This window comes from Sturnira hondurensis, unplaced genomic scaffold (assembly GCF_014824575.4).
Source record: "Sturnira hondurensis isolate 20B ecotype Veracruz unplaced genomic scaffold, ASM1482457v3 Scaffold0006413, whole genome shotgun sequence".
NCBI lineage: Eukaryota > Metazoa > Chordata > Mammalia > Chiroptera > Phyllostomidae > Sturnira > Sturnira hondurensis.
The window spans coordinates 4,821,842-4,839,530 of NW_028079044.1; the positions used below are offsets into that span (position 1 = coordinate 4,821,842).

At 38.4% G+C, this 17,689-nt stretch overlaps 1 protein-coding gene and 1 long non-coding RNA gene across 4 annotated transcripts in view; one reads left to right on the top strand and one right to left on the bottom strand.

Moving 5' to 3' along the window:
* Positions 1 to 17,689, bottom strand: part of ASB3 (ankyrin repeat and SOCS box containing 3) — an 89,176-nt gene that overhangs the window by 41,313 nt on the left and 30,174 nt on the right. The window lies entirely within an intron of this gene.
* Positions 339 to 12,389, top strand: LOC118988375 (uncharacterized). The gene is made up of 3 exons (XR_005066754.1): positions 339 to 608; positions 11,439 to 11,443; positions 12,379 to 12,389. It is a non-coding gene; the product is annotated as an uncharacterized LOC118988375 (long non-coding RNA).

Here is a 17,689-nt window from a genome sequence, read left to right on the forward strand (position 1 = left end):
TGCAATTGAGAGGAGACTGGGGCAAACAGGTTAGAAGAGAGTCTCAAAATGATTGAAAAGTTTCCTATCATCATTTGATCAAAAATGACAATAGTCACTGGCGACTGAATGAGAAATAACTGTAAGTTCTGTACCTTAGATATTTTTTTTGCCATACACAGCAATCATTGTTAAAAATAAAAATACAGCTTTTCCACATTGGGTTTGCCACCAGAACACATGTATTGCAAAAACCGTGACTAAATCAGAGCCAAAATGGGAAAAGAGAAAGCTCACATCAACACTGGGGTCACTGGACACACAGATTCTGATGAGTCCACCAATGCTAGCCATCTGATCTACAGATGTGGTGGGGTCCACAAAATAACCATCGAAAAAATTGAGGAGGAGGCTGCTGAGATGGGGAAAAGCTCCTTCAAGTGTGTCTAGGTCTTGGGTAAACTAAGAGCTGAATGTGAGCGTGGAATCACCACTGGTATCCCCCTTTGGAAATTCAAGACCAAAGTACTGTGTGACCATCATGGATGCCCCAGGACACAGAGACTTTATCAAAAACATGATGACAGGCACATCTCAGGCTGACTGTGCTGTCCTGATTTGTTGCTGCTGTTGGTGAATTTGAAGCAGGGATCTCCAAGAATGGGCAGACCCATGAGCATGCCCTTCTGGCTTACACACTGGGGCATGAAATAGCTGACTGTTGGTGTTAAGCAAATGGATTCCCCTGAGCTATCCGATGGCCAGAAGAGGAAACTGGTAAATAAGTCAGCACCTACATTAAGAAAATTAGCTACAACCCTGACACAGCAGCACTTGTGCCAATTTCTGGTTGGAATGTCGACAACATGCTGAAAGCAAGTGCTATCATACCCTGGCTCAAGGGATGGAAAGTCACCCATAAAGATAGCAATGCCAGTGGAAACACAATGCTTAAAGCTCTGATTGCACCCCGCCACCAACTTGTCCAACTGACAAGCTCCTGCATCCGTCTCTCCAGTATGTCTACAAAACCAGTGGTACTGTTACTGTCCCTGAGGGGAGACTGGTGTTCTCAAACATGGCGTGGTGGTCACCTTTGCTCCAGTCAATGTTACAACTGAAGTATAAAGTCTGTTGAAATGCACCATGAAGCTTTGAGCAAAGCTCTTCCTGAGGATAATGCAGGCTTTAATGTCAAGAACATGACTGTCAAAGATGTTTGTTGTGGCAATGTGGCTGGTGACAACAGAAATGACCCACCAATGGAAGCTGCTGGCTTCACAGCTCAGGTGATTATACTCAGCCGTCCAGGCCAAATCAGTGCAGGATATGCACCTGTTCTGGACTGTCGCACAGCTCACATTGCTTGCAAATTCGCTGAGCTGAAAGGAGAAGATTCATCATTGTTCTGAAGAAAAGCTGGAAGATGGCCCAGAGTTTTTGAGATCTGGCAATGCTGCCATCGTTGATATGGTTCCTGGCAAGATAACGTGTGTTGAGAGCATCTCTGACTACCCTTCTCTGGTCTGCTTTGCTGTCTGTGCCAGGAGACATTTGCTGTTGGAGTCATCAAAAGCAGTGGACAAGAAGGCAGCTGGAGCTCACAAAGTCACCAGGTCTGCCCAGAAAGCTCAGAAGGCTAAATAATATTACCCCCAACACCTGCCACCCCAGCCTTACCCACTGACGGGAGAATGATCTCAGAATGTTTGTCTCACTTGGCCATTTAAGTTTAATAGTAAAAACTGGTAAATGATTACAATGCATCATAAAACCTTCAGGAAAGGACCCCTTGGTTTTTTGTGTGGGGGGCAGTTTTTTAAATTACTAGCTTTTAAAATCAGAATTTTAATGGAAACAAGTTGACCAAAAATCTGTCACGGAATTTTGAGACCTATTAAAACCAAATTTAATTTTGCTTAGAGAATATTTTGAGGAAAAAAACAGTAAACTTTGCTTATTTGAACTAAAAGGGCACTGCAGATAAACTAAAGAGTGTTGCTAAACAAAAGCATTTAACTTGACTATAGTAACTGAACCTAAAGACTCCCACTTAGGAAAACAGTATGGAGGTTCCTCCAAAAATTAAGAATAGAGTTACCACATGGTCCAACAACCCTCTTCAGGGTATATACCCCCCAAAATTTGAAAACGTTTATTCATAAGGATATACGAGGTCTGTCTGGAAAATGTCCAGCCACTGTTAATACAACAAAAACAGTTTGCACAACACTGATGTAACCCGGCACCCAAGGAGAGTGGGCTGGAACACACATGGGTGAACAATGACGATTTCACTGTACTAGTCAATGGGGGGAAATAGATGCTGTTGAGTGAGTGTGTGTACTGTGTAGCTGTCACATTCAAAATGATTGAGGGAGTAGAACAACGAATCTGCATCAAATTTTGCATTAAACTTGAATATTCCTCTGTGGAAACTATTCATATGATTCCGAAGGCCACAGCTATGGGCAATTGGCGATTGGCAGTTTCATCATGATAACATGCCCACACACGCAACATGTCTCATGCAGATTTGGTGAAACATCAAATCACCCAGGTGACTCAGCCCCATTACAGCCCAGATCTGGTGCCCTGCAACTTCTGGTTTTTCTCAAACCTAAAATCACCTTTGAAAGGGAAGAGATTTCGGACCATGAATGAGATTCAGGAAAATATGGCAAGGCAACTGGGAGAACTTTGTGAGGTTCCAAGGTACCTACTTTGCAGGAGACTGAGGTGTCATTATCCTATGTACAGTGTTTCTTGTATCTTGTATCTTCTTCAACAAATGTTTCTATCTTTCATACTACATGTCTGGATACCTCCTGGTAAGGTCTCTTTTGAGAAATCCAGGACATCTTTAAACGTTCCAACATCTGAATTATAGGGGTACCAGAAGGGGAAAAGAAACAGCCACGAGTGGAAAACTTATTTGAACAAATAATAAAGGAGAACTTCCCCAGTCTGGCAAAGGAAATAGACTTCCAGGAAGTCCAGCAAGCTCAGGGAGTCCCAAAGAAGTTTAATTATGAAGTCCCACATCATAATTACATTGCCCAAGATTAAAATGAAGGAGAGAATCCTAGAAGCAGCAAGAGATAAGGGGACAGTCACCTACAAAGGAGTTCCCATCAGACTGATATTCTATTAATTTTATATATTGAATGTATACTAAAGCTTATTTTCCCCATAAGAATTGTCAGAAGTTCTTTAATGAAGAATTCTTTCACTCTGGGAGGTTTCTGAAAGGTAACCACTATGGTTAAGACACTACCACTACAGAAGAACTTTAGTAAATCTTATTTCTAAGTTAACACTCAAGGGCATTTTACTAGGAAAAAACAACAGTTTTCAAGCTGTTATTTTTGTATAATCAATCTAAAGTCAATCTAATTTTGGATAGAGGTCATGATAGAAAAGGGAGAAAATCTGTTGCATATCCAATTCACGTATCATTTATCAGTGATTGCTGGCAAAAATTATTCTATAGCCAGATATCAAGTTGATTATCAGGTTGTCAAAGGTGATATATGAAGCAGAGTGAAGGTATGTCTGTTTTTCATAAGTTAGGCTGATCTTATAAAAATGAAAGTTGAAAAAAAGGAAGTTGAAAAAACTTGTTTTGATTATTAAATATACTATAGAAGTCAAAGACAAAAATTGTTTTCACTTTTATTATCATAAATACATTGAGATAACTGAATTATGCATCTCCATTGAAACCATACATGAGAATATAAATAACACTTTTATAGCTTTTTCTAATTATTTCAAAACAATGCAAATTTGTTAATAATTAAGAAGTGGTTTAACACATTACAAGTAGAGGTTTACCGAACTGTACTAAGAGCTTACACCTATCGCCAAAGCCTCTCCTTTGGAAGAGGCGGGTTAACCTCCTTTGTCCTTATGTAACAAGTTACCACAATGCAGGAATCACACCATAACAATGTCTGTTACGCATCAATAAAAGTTTATTTTTAAAAAACAGATTCAAACTTCCTGTTTGTTGACCATCTAATCTACTAAGAAGTATACTTCTTGAGAAAAGAAACCCTTATATGCCCAGTACTAATCACAGACAGGAGACAGGCAATAAATAATTGCTGACTAGATGAACGGGAAAAAAGTCTAAAGAAATATAAGATTTCTTTCTTTTTAAAAACACATTCCCTCTCCAAACTGAATAGGCTTTGGAATTATACTGCTGGGTATAACAATATAACTGGTACTAAACTAGCCATCCCACCATAAACTATTGTTAAGAGTGGACAAAATATAGAGAGACAATTTTTTCTGTCATCAAACAGCAGGCAAAGACTGATTCCTGAGAGAAGGAAAACACGCAACGTGAGCCCTATGATCGTCTCAACTCTCTCTGCCTGGGGATACTTCTTGATTAGGGTATAGTAAGCTAAAGTCTAAGCAGAGCAAGGTTAAGATTGAGGAAAGAGTACTTCAAGCAGAGGAAATGGTCCAAGCAGAGTCCAACGGTCCACTGAGCTAAGGAGACAGGGATTCAAGTTTAGGCAGTTGAAATCTGTGGAACAAGGCCCCGGGGAAAACAGAATTATGCCAAGGGGAGGGCCCCAGTGTGGAAGTTCTCCAAAAATCCTTGGCTGTGATCTGGCTGTACACGTGTAACGCAAGATGGACGCCTACAAGAGAACTGCCAAAGGGCTCAAAACAAAAGAGAGATAACGAGAAGTCGAACAGTGCTGAGAAGCAATGGCACTTTCAGAAGTTCTGTCCAGGTCAGAATAGTGAAGCCACAGGACCTCATGAACACCCTGGGCATTCAGCTGCGAGACCCAAAAGGCAGAGCCCTCGGAGTAAGGACCATGTCTGAGAGCAAACCAACCCTAGACCTGCTCTAAGCCTGAAAGATCAGGAAGGAGGGCAGAGGTTGAGAGGTGTGTCCCCCCAAGATAAACAGGCTTGGGAAACACCTTAAGCTCTCCACAGACCAAGTCTAAAAAAGCATAAAACCAAGCCTAGACAATTTCAAGGTGATAGATCAGTAAATAATCTTACCTGTTAAGAAAAAAAAAATCAAGATGACTTCCGCCAAGATGGAGGCATAGGTGGAAACACTGTGCCTTCTCCCACAACCAAGTTTCAATACAACAAAAGTTTTGGGGAACTAAGACACACCCAGAGACCAGAAAACGGAATTATACGGAAGTCCGACAGCTACGAACCGTTCAACGAGGACGGTAAGAGAGGTGGAGCCAGCAGCGGAGCTGGGTCGGGCAGGACAGACCTAGGAGCGCAGGCAGCCCAGAACTAGTCAGGGTACAGGGCAGACTGACCAAGGTCGCACATTCGCACGCAGTGAGATGGACCACGCAGGCCCCAGGGGGTGAACCCAGTGGTGGAGGGCTGACAGCGGTGGCACACTCGCGTGCAGTGGAGCGAGGCACATGGGCCTGGTGACAGTGGTGGCTGCGGTGCCGGTGGGGGTCGCGGCAGCAGGCAGCAGAAGGAAGCCATTGTCCCTCTTTGACCCCGCCCCCACATACATCACAACCCAGCGACTTAGTTGCCCTGCTCTGGTGAAAACCTAGGGCTCCGATCCTGCTACTTAACAGGCACGAACAGCCCAAAAGATGGCTCAAGAAGAACTCAAAGTCCCAGAGCCAATAACTCTAAGCGACCAACAGATTGCCAGCCTCTCAGAAGCCCAATTTAAGACACTATTTATCAGGATGCTCACAGAATTGGTAGAGTACAGTCACAAATTAGAGGAACATATGAAGCTAAACTAATTGAAATGAAGGGAGATGTCCAGGAAACCAATAGCAATGGAAAGGAAACTGGGACTCAAATCAATGGAATGGACCAGAAGGAAGAACAAAACATCCCACCAGAAAGGAATGAAGAAATGAGAATTCAAAAAAAATGAGGAGAGGCTTAGGAACATCCAGGACATCTTTAAACGTTCCAACATCCGGATTATAGGGGTACCAGAAGGGGGAAAGAAACAGCCACGAGTGGAAAACGTATTTGAACAAATAATAAAGGAGAACTTCCCCAGTCTGGCAAAGGAAATAGACTTCCAGGAAATCCAGGAAGCTCAGAGAGTCTCAAAGAAGTTGGACCCAAGAAGGAACACACCAAGGCACATCATAATTACATTAGCCAAGACTAAAATGAAGGAGAGAATCCTAGAAGCAGCAAGGGATAAGGGGACAGTCACCTACAAAGGAGTACCCATCAGACTGTCAGCGGATTTCTCAAAAGAGACCTTACAGGCAAGAAGGGGCTGGAAAGAAGTATTCCAAGTCATGAAATCCAAAGACCTACAGCCAAGATTGCTTTATCCAGCAAAACTTTCATTTAGAATGGAAGGACAGATAAAGTGCTTCTCAGATAAGGTCAAGTTCAAGGAGTTCATCATCACCAAGCCCTTATTATATGAAATGCTAAAGGGACTTATATAAGAAAAAGATGATGAAAAATATGAACAGTGAAAGGACAGCAAACACACAGTTATTAACAACCACACCTAAAACAAAAGCAAACCAAGAGGACAGCTAGATCAGGAGTGGAACCATAGAAATGAAGAACACATGGAGGGTTAGCAACAGGGGAGTGGGAGGAGGAGAAGGGGGGAGAAGGCACAGAAAATAGCATAGATGGTAGGTAGAAAATAGATAGGGGGGAGGGCGAGAAGAGTGGGGGAAATATAGAATCTAAAGAAATTGAGACACGTGGTTATAAACTAAGGGGGGGAGAATAGTGGGGGAGGGAGTGTGCGGGTGGAGGAATGAAGGGGGGAATAGAACAACTGTAATTGTATAATCAACAAAATATATTTTAAAAAATAAATAAATAAAAAATCAAGATTGCTCAGATGAACAGAATAGAATTCAAATCTCTATCATATACTATCCAGTATGTAAGTCAGAAAATAGTCAAAAGAAACTGACCCCAAGATGGTCCATATATTGAATTTAGCAAATTAACTAAAGCGGCTATTATAAATGTGTTTTAAAATTTTAAGGAAAATACATTCAAAATTTTTATTTCTAATATATATGGTATAAAGACACGTAAACATAGAGAATCTCCTCAGGGAAATGAAGCTATTTTTTAAAAAGAACAAAACGAAAATTCTAGAGTTGAAAAAAAACGAGAGAAAAGAAAATTAGGGATAGCAGAAGAGTCCGTGAACTTAAAGATATGAATATAAATCCTTTATCTAAAGAACTGAGGAATAAAGTCTGAAGGAAAATATCAACTGTTCAGATCTTAGGACAGCATCAAACAGTCCAACATACATAAAATACAAATTCCAGAAGAAGAGTGAGAATAGGACAAAAAAAAATACTTAAAAAAATAATGGCTGAAATTTTCCAAAATTTGATTCTATAAACAAAAAACAAAAGCCATATTGACTCACAGATCCAAGAAAATCAGCAAATTACATTGGTTTTGTTACCATCATAATTATAGATGAGAAAGGAGAAAAACAGGGAGCAAAAGGGAATCAGACATTAGTTTAATAAACTGGGAAGCAAAAACCTGATTGCTCCACCAGGAAGCTACCGCTTTACACACTCCAGGGAACCACAGCATCGCACTCTGCCAAGGAAATTAACACTCCTCCCTCCCCCAACCCCCATCTGGCACCAGATTGTTAGGGGGCTCAGGGGGAGGCGCTGAACCATAGAGGCCTGTCAGTCTAACTAGGGGATGTAAACCCATCTAAAGTCTGTGCAAGTTTAGGAAACTGACTGGTTCTTTTGAAAAAGTACCTGGTGTTTTTGTTTTTAAATCATGCCCTGGCCAGTGTGGCTCGGTTGGTTGGAGCGCAATCCCATGACCAAAGAGTTGAGGGTTCAATTCCTGGTCAGGGCACCAACCTAGGTTGTGGGTTTGATCCCCAGTTCAGGCACATCTTAGAGGCCACCAATTGATGCTTCTCTCTAGCATCAATACTTCTTTCTCTGAAAGCCACTAAAAAAAAGGTCCTTGGGTGAGGATAAAAAAATTGTTTTTAAACATCTTTATCCTTTGGAGATACATAAACAAATATTTATGTTTTAAATATTTAAATACGGTGAATGAAGTTTTCCTTTAAATAATGAGTGGAGCCCTGGCTGGGGTGGCTCAGTGGATTAAGTGCCGGCCTGAGAACCAAAGGGTCACCAGCTCAATTCCCAGTCATGGCACCTCCCTGAATTGCAGGCCAGATTCCCCAGTAGGGGGCGCTCAAGAAGCAACCATACACTGATGTTTTTCTCCCTCTCTTCCCCCTTCCCTTCCCCTCTATAAAAATAAATAAACAAAATCTTTAAAAGATAAAATAAAATAATGAGTGGAGACAGTGTGTAGAAGTATAACTGAAATTAGATTGGCCTTGAGGTTTAGGTACATGGCAATTTATTACCTTTTCCTCTATACTTTCAAACTGTCGGTGCAGTATTTAAAAAAAAAGGCTACCACCAATTCTGAAGAGAATTTCAAATAGGAATTCCAAAAACCCTGAGTATCTGAAATATTCCTAAAGTGTATAAATGCAAATTTTTTTAAACATATCAGAATAAAAATCTAACTGAACACTCTCCTACTTTCTCAACATAGTATTTTAAGGTCACATTTTGTATATTAATTAAAAATGCTTTGAAACCTAAAGAAATAGGGAAAGAGAGAGGTGACAAGGAAGTAGATGAACCTACAATAGGAAACCAACAGTAATTAGAACAGACTAGCTTCATAGTACTTTGTGCCTTTTATAAAACTTATAGTTTGCCTTGAATGCTAGTTATTATACTATCCCCAATTAGACAGGAAGGCCTTGAAAGCAGGAATCAAGGGCAGAACCCTTATGATCACCTAATCAGTAGCAGACGCAAATTCAGCAACAACTTCTACCATCCCACTGACAAGCAAAGCTGATTGGCTAAGCTGCTGGTTTTTGCTCCCTTGTCTCTCCTTGTGGGACCCACCCCAAGTATTGCATGCTAGGGCATAGGAGACACATGCTTCAAAGATAGAAGAGGACAACGGCACAATTAAAGATGTATGAGGAGCTGCACTCACCAACAGAGAAGTAACTAGCCACATGTAGCTATTTAAATTTAAATTAACTTAAATTAAATAAAACTAAAATTTTAGTACCTCAATGAAACTAGCCATATTTAAAGTACTCAAGAGCCAAACATTACTAATGACTATCCTACTGGGCAACGTAGATATAGGACAGTTCCAAGGTCTATCGGACAGCCCTGGCCTAGAGTTTAAAATTTAACTAAATTGGAATTTAACCTAGAATCTAGGCATATCTATTGCCACCCTACTTGCCTGGCAGCGAGGACTGGGAGCCAGGCCACCAGTTAGTGTTCAAGGAAATAAAGGAAATGAGTAATTCTAGAACCTAGAAAAGTATTGTGGATTCCCAGAGAGAAAAAGAAAGCAGAATCATAGGATGTGGTATTACACTGGCATTCAATAGACACCAGAGCCCAAGGATAAATAAGGATGAAATAAAATACCCCACTTGGGAAGGCAGATCTTAAAGTGTCTCAGACACACAGAGATGGCAGGAAGGCTTTCCTCCCTTCAATCAAACAGGTATTGTCTACACGACTCCCGCTAAGACAATGGAAGAGAAAAATCAAGAGCGCTGAGGGTAGGGGCACGGCCTCTCTCACAACAGGTCCTTAATATGATGTAACCTGTATGAGCAAAAATCTAAGATGGCAAGAATGACATGAGAATATCCTGCAATAATTTCTAAGGGGGCACTTTATATTTTTGAAGAAGCAAGTTTTTCCATTCTCTGAATTAGAGGGAAAAAGAAAAAAGAAGTAATTTGGGAAGGCGTATCATAACAAAATGTATTTGAAAAGAAATTTTAAAAACTAGAAACAGCCTCTGACCCACACAATACTTCCAACCAAACTCTAACCCAGTTGAGGCGTTACAACGCACCGAGTATTTGCCACAAGCCTGCATGAAGACTTCATAAAGGCACAGACTCAATGTAGGATTCCCATCTGGGACAGACATGGCAGACCTATACACATATGTAATAAACAATGATTATTACTTAATGGCACATTCATTAAAAATATTTTTAAAAAACAGAGACTTTTAAAAGTGTAATTATCCTACTGAATGTTCTTTTGGAAAAATGCCTAATGTGACTATGTATTCTACGAAACTACTGTAGATAAGTTCTATACCGAATGCAAATCACAGTGAGCTGTTTTACATCTATAAGGTAGAAATATATATACTCATGTTGAGGCTCCGATTTGGATAGCAATTCTAATGGCAATCATCACAGTTAGTGAGGCAATAGTGAACAGTTTAACCACACGTTGTTCGACCACTCTAGTTATAGCAGCCAGGTGCTGACTTTGGTGAGTATAAAGATCACCTACATATTCTATTAGTATATTTGATTTCTATATGAATATTTAACTGTATCTATGCTTTTCTAAGTTCTACATGTACTCTATTCTCCATTATGGCTTTCATTTTTCTATACAATTTAACAATAAAATAATCTTTGTACTAAAACTTTTTCCCTACCTCTTTCATGAAGCAAAAAGAATGTTCATAAGCCGTATCTACAGCAATACTTCTCTGGTGCTGTGGTTATACTGACACCTGGTGGCACTAGAAAAGAAACCAGACTGCAAAAAAATGGATTTTTTTTTTTTTTTTGCTGGTACTGCTAATTTATTCTATGTGACTTCAGAGTTTATAATTTTCTAATACTTTACCCATATCCAAGACATGTAGTTCATGTAGAACTATTAAAGTACTACATGAACTCCACTGACAGAATACATTAGTTGCAACCCTTACTTTGGCAAAATGACTGGCGAGGATGTAGAATTAGTTAAAGAATGTCACTAGGTACATAGGGCTGTCCATAGTTACTCATTTCAAAATTAAAGTTTATAATCAAAATGTTTATAAAGTAGAGCTTTACTACCAAGGATATATATGAAATTTCAAACCATTGTATATATTCAGGTAGATTCCTATAATGAATCTTGGCCATGAATCTTTAATCTCAAATACAGTATTTCACTGATACTTAATTTTTCTAAGATTATAATAAAAAGTTACATTTCTTTCTTATAAAGTACCTCATGTCTGTCCATTGACTAACAGTCTTAAAAGATGTATACCAACAAAAAAACACATGACCTCGTGCCCAAAATTCATTAGGATAGGAATGTGACGAGAAGGTGTGGCCAATGGCCCAATCCAAGTCTACCTGTTGCCACAGACAACATGGCGTGACTCATGGTTTCCGACAGAGAAAAGTCTAATGGCTAAACAGACATCAGAAACCTTTCTGTAATTATCCATTCCCATTTTTGAAGCATTCACATAGTAGTATTCTCTTAATAGGAGCCACCTCTGTAGGTATAATCCCTATAGTATAACTTACAGAAATAAATAATTACACTGAGGAATCTCTAGCAGAGAAAGAGTACATGGCAAACTATCTCTCATCCCCAGGACTCCTGTTTAAATAAGAGCAACACTCCAACTTCCCCCATACTAACCAGTGATAACCCTATAATTGGCCAGCAGCAATAATTACTATGAAGAATGAAGAGACAACTGAATGAACTATGCAATGATCCAGCTTGATGGCCACACAAGTTGTCCAGCAGTGCTACTCAATATTGTTCATAGACTGGCTGTCAATCTGCAAACTGTTACCAGTCCTCAATGAGGTAAGACGCTTTGAACAGAATGTAAATCAATTATGTCCCTGAGCACACTGTTTAGTCCAGCTGACATTTTCCTTGAAACATGACTTCTTTGATGAAGGAAGCGGTACACTGATTTATATTCTGGCTCAAGCCCCTTATGTCAGTACACTGACATGTTGAGTGGCACTGCTCTGTGATACCTAACAGGAACAAGGATTGCACTGATTGGGTGGGATGGTGGTGAGGAGGAGCTCATCTAGGTCTCTTTCTACCATATAGTAGAATATCAAATTATTGCAGAATACTGAGATCAAGAATTTTTGTTTTACTTTAAAATTAATATGGACTTCCAATTTTAATATTGTGGCATAAAGTAAGCATTCCCCCACATTCTTCTTAGAAAGCATCCAAAAGCAATTAACCCAAAATCAATGAAGGAGAAATAAAAACACTCTCTCCATTAATAGCAAAACTAGGATCCAGCTAAAACTACGGATCAAAAATAGGTAAAAGAACTTCGTAAAAGAATGGAGGTCAATCCTGGGTACTCAAGGGAGGAAGGGGTGGGAAGATGTCTCAGAAAGAGCTGACAAAGTAAACTTCTCAAAGGTGAGAGGCTCCCTCTGAGATGCAAAACTCAAATTCTCAGCAAAGGATAGATTCATGGGCTGACAGCAGAACTCTGGATCCAATTTTAGTCTGAAAGTCAGAAGAGCAGGGTCTAAACAAAGGATCACACAAAGAAGCTATACTTGCAAGAGTAACTGGTCTCTGCTACTACAGAAAGGAAGCTGCTCTGCAAAGCCCATAGCTGCCTATGTCCTTTGACTGGTGATAGTGGCTAAATAAACTCACACCCAAAAGCCCCAAGTCAAAAGGAAAACTAGCTCGTCAGGAATATGGCTGTAGCTCCCAACCACTTACAACCTGAAAACAGCCCTGGCTAGAATGGCCAAGTTGCCTGGAGCATCGTCCCAAAAACCAAAAGGTTGCAGGTTTGATTCCTAGTCAAGGCACACACACGCCTAGACAGTCGGTTTAGTCCCCAGTCTCTTGTCGATGTTATGAAGAAATGTCCTTGGGTGAGGATAGAAATAAATAAATAAAAATGAAAATTGTTGAATCCACCAACCACGAGAACAAATGTCAGAGACTTTCAGGGTTCCAAAGATGTTACTTTATTGGCCAAGTTTAACCTGCGCAGGGGTGAACTCTCAAAGTGTCCAGCGACACAGTGCTCACAAGGGCTGCAAATGAGAGTCACACCCAGCGCTTACAGCTAAGTCCTTATATAGAGGCAAGCAAGCAAGCAAGTGTTGCACAGAAGCAGATGTGGCGGTTAGCTATTGGCTTACAGAGCCTGTGGGCGGGAACAGGGTGGGGTCTGTCTCAACTGAGAGGAAAATTTTAAACTAAACAGATGGCAATCAACTTACAGGATGTTTGCTAGGGACGCAGGCTCCTTGGGGCTGAGACTATTTTTCTTGTTCCCAACAAAAATAAAATCTGAAAATAGCTGAATGAGCACAACCTCATGTTTCCCGATGAGTCCTCCCAAAGGAACAAGTACACATCTATACAAAGGTATAAAAAGGAGGGGAGAGAAAGTTACAGGAAAAACTATTAGTAGACCGCCCCCCAGAAAACCTCTTATCATAAAAATATATCCACAAAGGGAATAAAAACTGTGGCTAAACCATCTACTATGCACCTTTAAAAGAAAAATATTACCTTAGTGAAAAACAGCACAACACTGGGATATGTAAGTGCTCAAGTAACAGACAACTAGATGACAGAAAACAATGGACAACTTTAGACAGACCTGGAAAAAACAACAATCACAGGACTGCGATTGGAACTGGAGGAAATACTAGAGAGAACAGACATTTCCAAAAAGAAACAAAGAAGATTTAAAAAACAGGAAAGTAAAGTGAAAATAAAGACAAAGATGATTAGAGAAAAAATAGTAATATGAAAAACAGAAGAATATCCAGCATATGAATAACTAGAGCCCAAGAAGATCTTCATAATAATAAAACAAATATGTAAAGATATAATTCCAGAAAAGATTTAGTAAAACAGTCCTTTTAAAGATCTCTACTAAAGGAAGAATTTAGTTAACCAAGCAAGGCTGGAAAAGTCATGGCAAAATAACTGGTGGTAAACTTCAGAGCTATTCAACCATACAACTAAGAATAAAGTGAAAAGAAGGAATTAAAATGCAAGAACAGGATGCAAAATGTTAACTCCACTGACAATGCATATATAACACAACTAACAAAAGTTGGAAAGAGAGGAAGAAAAATAATTACACAACAACAATGTAAAGAAACTGATTTCCTCATCTTTAAAAGCTACAAGTTTAAACCTATCAATCAAACATGACTAATAAAATGACTGTATAAATATATTTAATTGTATGAAGGTAAATATAAGATAGTAAATATCTTAGTTTCCTAACTGCTTACATTAAGGAACAAAAAGATAGTCTTAAAACATAGAAGAGTATACGATAAAATAATAAAAAGCTCTATTAAGAAACATAAAACCATATAAAATAGATAAAAGTAAATAAAACATAAAATTAACATTTTTAAAATGTAACTTGTAGTGAATGCTATACTTTTGATCCAGAAAAACTCAAACCTGTATTTTCAAGAACTAATATGACCTCAAGTAAAAAGCTTATGTTACAATCCTTAAGATGATCTGTCTTTCCACTAAAAGTCTAAAACTAAATCACTCCAAAGTTAAAGTTTGATATAATATATATATTAAGCATATGAATGCTAACCCCCCAAATTCCTAGCACCTCCAAAAACAACACTATAAATGACTGTTTCACCAGAAAATAGTGAAAAGTAGAAGAGATGGTGGTTTGTTCACTTCTGGAACACATCAGCAGAGTTAGAGTTAAAGGATATGCCACACAGGCTGAAGTATAACACATTTTTATAGTTTAATACTGAAATAGGCAGTCACACATAACACTGTTTATAAAACACTTTGTTCTCATTAAACATTACTGCTATGTTTAACATTGAAGGTTACACAGAATAAGCAGAGACTCAGAAGAACAAAAAATGAAAAATAATCCATCAAAAGCCAGAACTGCATGCTGTGCAGTTCCCACAGAAATTGTTTTATGAAGTCACATTGGATTGGGTTTCAGCCTCCAATTTATCAGTGTTGCTTTATACACAGCAAAATAAAGAGAAAATCTATTTCCTATATAATTAGCTGGATTTTCACTTAAAATCTGCTATATTTATACATAAGGATATTCTTACTTCCAAAGCAATTTTACAAATCTATCCTTAAAATATTTACTATATTTGCATTTATGAGACAAGGAAAAGAAAGTTTAGAAAAGAGGAGATGAGGGCAAAATAAATAAGGGGACAGGCTCCTTATTAAACCATAAACTTTAAATTGCATGCTAATAAAAAATATTCTAAAAGGGTAATTTTCACGTGGAAAAATAAGCAGTTTCCTGAAGTCCCCTTTTCTTGTGGGGGTTTTCTAATTTCTTACTGCTATCAGACTAAAGAGTTCCCTTCTGAACTAATTTTTATGAAAATCCTGGTGAGTTGTGTACAGGGGAAAATGTTGCCATTATAAACTGTGGATTAGTAAATGTTTTAACTTTGCATTTAACTTCCGGTTCAATCATAATCACTCGTCACTGATGTCAGTGACTCTTCCAGTCATCTGGCAAGTTTCCATAGTTTTGTACTCATTTTTTATCTCTTGATCCTCTGGTTTTATATTTATAGCTCCTAGCAACAGTCTAGGTAGTAACTGGGCCACTGGGACAGGTACTACAACATGCACATGAATATAGCTTCCCTCAGGGAAAGGGGACAACACAGACTGAAGTTTCAGCAAAGAAGATATCTACAGATGGGGAAGGAAGTTATAATACATGGGCAGTCTCCTTTTCTCATTTTAAGTCCACTTGGTCTGGCCACTCTTTCTCACATAGAGATTATCATCTACAGTTTTACAAACCTTGAAGTGTTCTGGATTTTGTTTTAAGAAAAGACTCTCTTCCCTTATAGATTAAAACATGGACTGCTATGGAAGAGTAGAAAGACACAGGAAGCAAAATAAATTGCTAAAGTTTGTCATATTACTTATGGACAGACCACACAACAGAGCCCAGATAACCTAACTAAAAAGCCATATATCCATTCTTTGACATTATGTTCTTGCAAAAACTAAGACAGTACTTTTCCATTTAAAAGAATACTCTGATCTACTTCCAAACAAGGACCTGATATAATTGATGCAATACTTGCGTATGTAAAAGTACTACACGACTACATCTCCTTGGTTTAAACACCCTGCTTGAGTCAAATTATTTTTTGTTATTAACCAATGCAAAACTACTAGAATGGTAAGTTTGCTGCCAAAGAAACAACTAAATAAATCCTACTATTAAAAACAAGGAATTAAAGGTCATTCGTGGGTTTGAATTACATTAGCAACTCTTCCTTAACATAAAAAAATTACAAGTTAACTATATCATAATATGTAAATCACTAAAAACTCTGAATCTCTAATTTTCTTCATATACCTATATAAGTAAACAATACTAAATTTCATAAATGGGACTACCACATTTTGAAAGTATAAAATAAGTGACCAAAGTAGCATTTTTCAAACAGTCCCATGAAATATTACTGTTCTTTGTGTTTGACAAAGAAAAACAACATTATGGTCAAATACATTTCAGAACACTGGGTTAGAGTCAGGACAAGTGGTGTTTTATTTTTATTATTTTTTTTGACAAGTGTTGTTTTATAAGAGGCCTCTTCAAAGACCTTCATTCTTTCATTCAACAAATAATTTACTGAATGCATACACCACATACCAGGCACTGATCTGGGTTTGAGAGTTACGACAGTGAGTAAAATAAATAAAATGTCTGTTCTCACGGAACATTCCTTCTAGTGGAAAGGACAGTCAATAAACAAAAAAGCTAATATATAAAATAACTGCAGTCGGTGATAAGAGCTATAAACATACTAATATGAAATAACAGAGTACAGAAGATACTTCAGACTGGGTGAACACATTAAGCTAGAAGGCTAATGTTTTTGTTTTCCTACATGAGGGAATATAGAACATAGTATTTTCTAACATATGTTCATCAAAAACCCTTTTATCAATGAACATCCATTAATAGTTCAGTGAATCAACTCAGGAAATGCTATTCTAAAAAACACGCAGACAATAGCAGAATCAAGACTCAAATACACCTCGTCTGATCCTAAATACAGTGCTTCTACAATTTCCTCCATCCGTAAAAGGGAAATAAAAAGTGCATGTATCTCAGAGAATCGTGGTGCAAACTGAGCTAATCCATGTAAAATACCTGACACAGGGCTTGGCATCCGCTCTCCTCAAAAACCATTATTGTTACAATTAATACAGCACTCTAGAGGCACATGATGTCTTCCTCTGTCATCCAGGGTGACTTATTTTTCCCTCCTTTAATATCTGACTATTTCTCTCTCTTTTTATAGGACTTAATTCATTACATTCACTTCTCCATGGATTCCTTAAAGACAGCAACTAGAATAGAGATTGCATATAGCTGGGCTTCAGTGAAAGCTTGCTGTGTTGCACAGAATATCCAACACAAGTTGGATGTGGGGGAAAAAAGAAATTTTACATAAAAAAGCAATCTCCCCTATGGAAAACCCAAACCATTTTACATCAAGACTTCTACAAAATATCTTCACAGTGACACACTTCACATATTCAAAATACTTTTATATATCAACATTACCAGTAACAGGTCATATCCTTCCTGATAAAGAGGCACTAAGATAGCATTCCACTTTGTGGTATTCCTGCCAGGAATGCATAACCTGAACTCTAGCAAGAAAAAAGCACCAGAAAACCCAAATTGAAAGACATTCTAAAAATAAATGGCCTAAATTCTTCAAAAGTTTTTAAATTATAAAAGATAAAGACGGAAAAACTTCAAAATTACAGTAGGCTAAAGA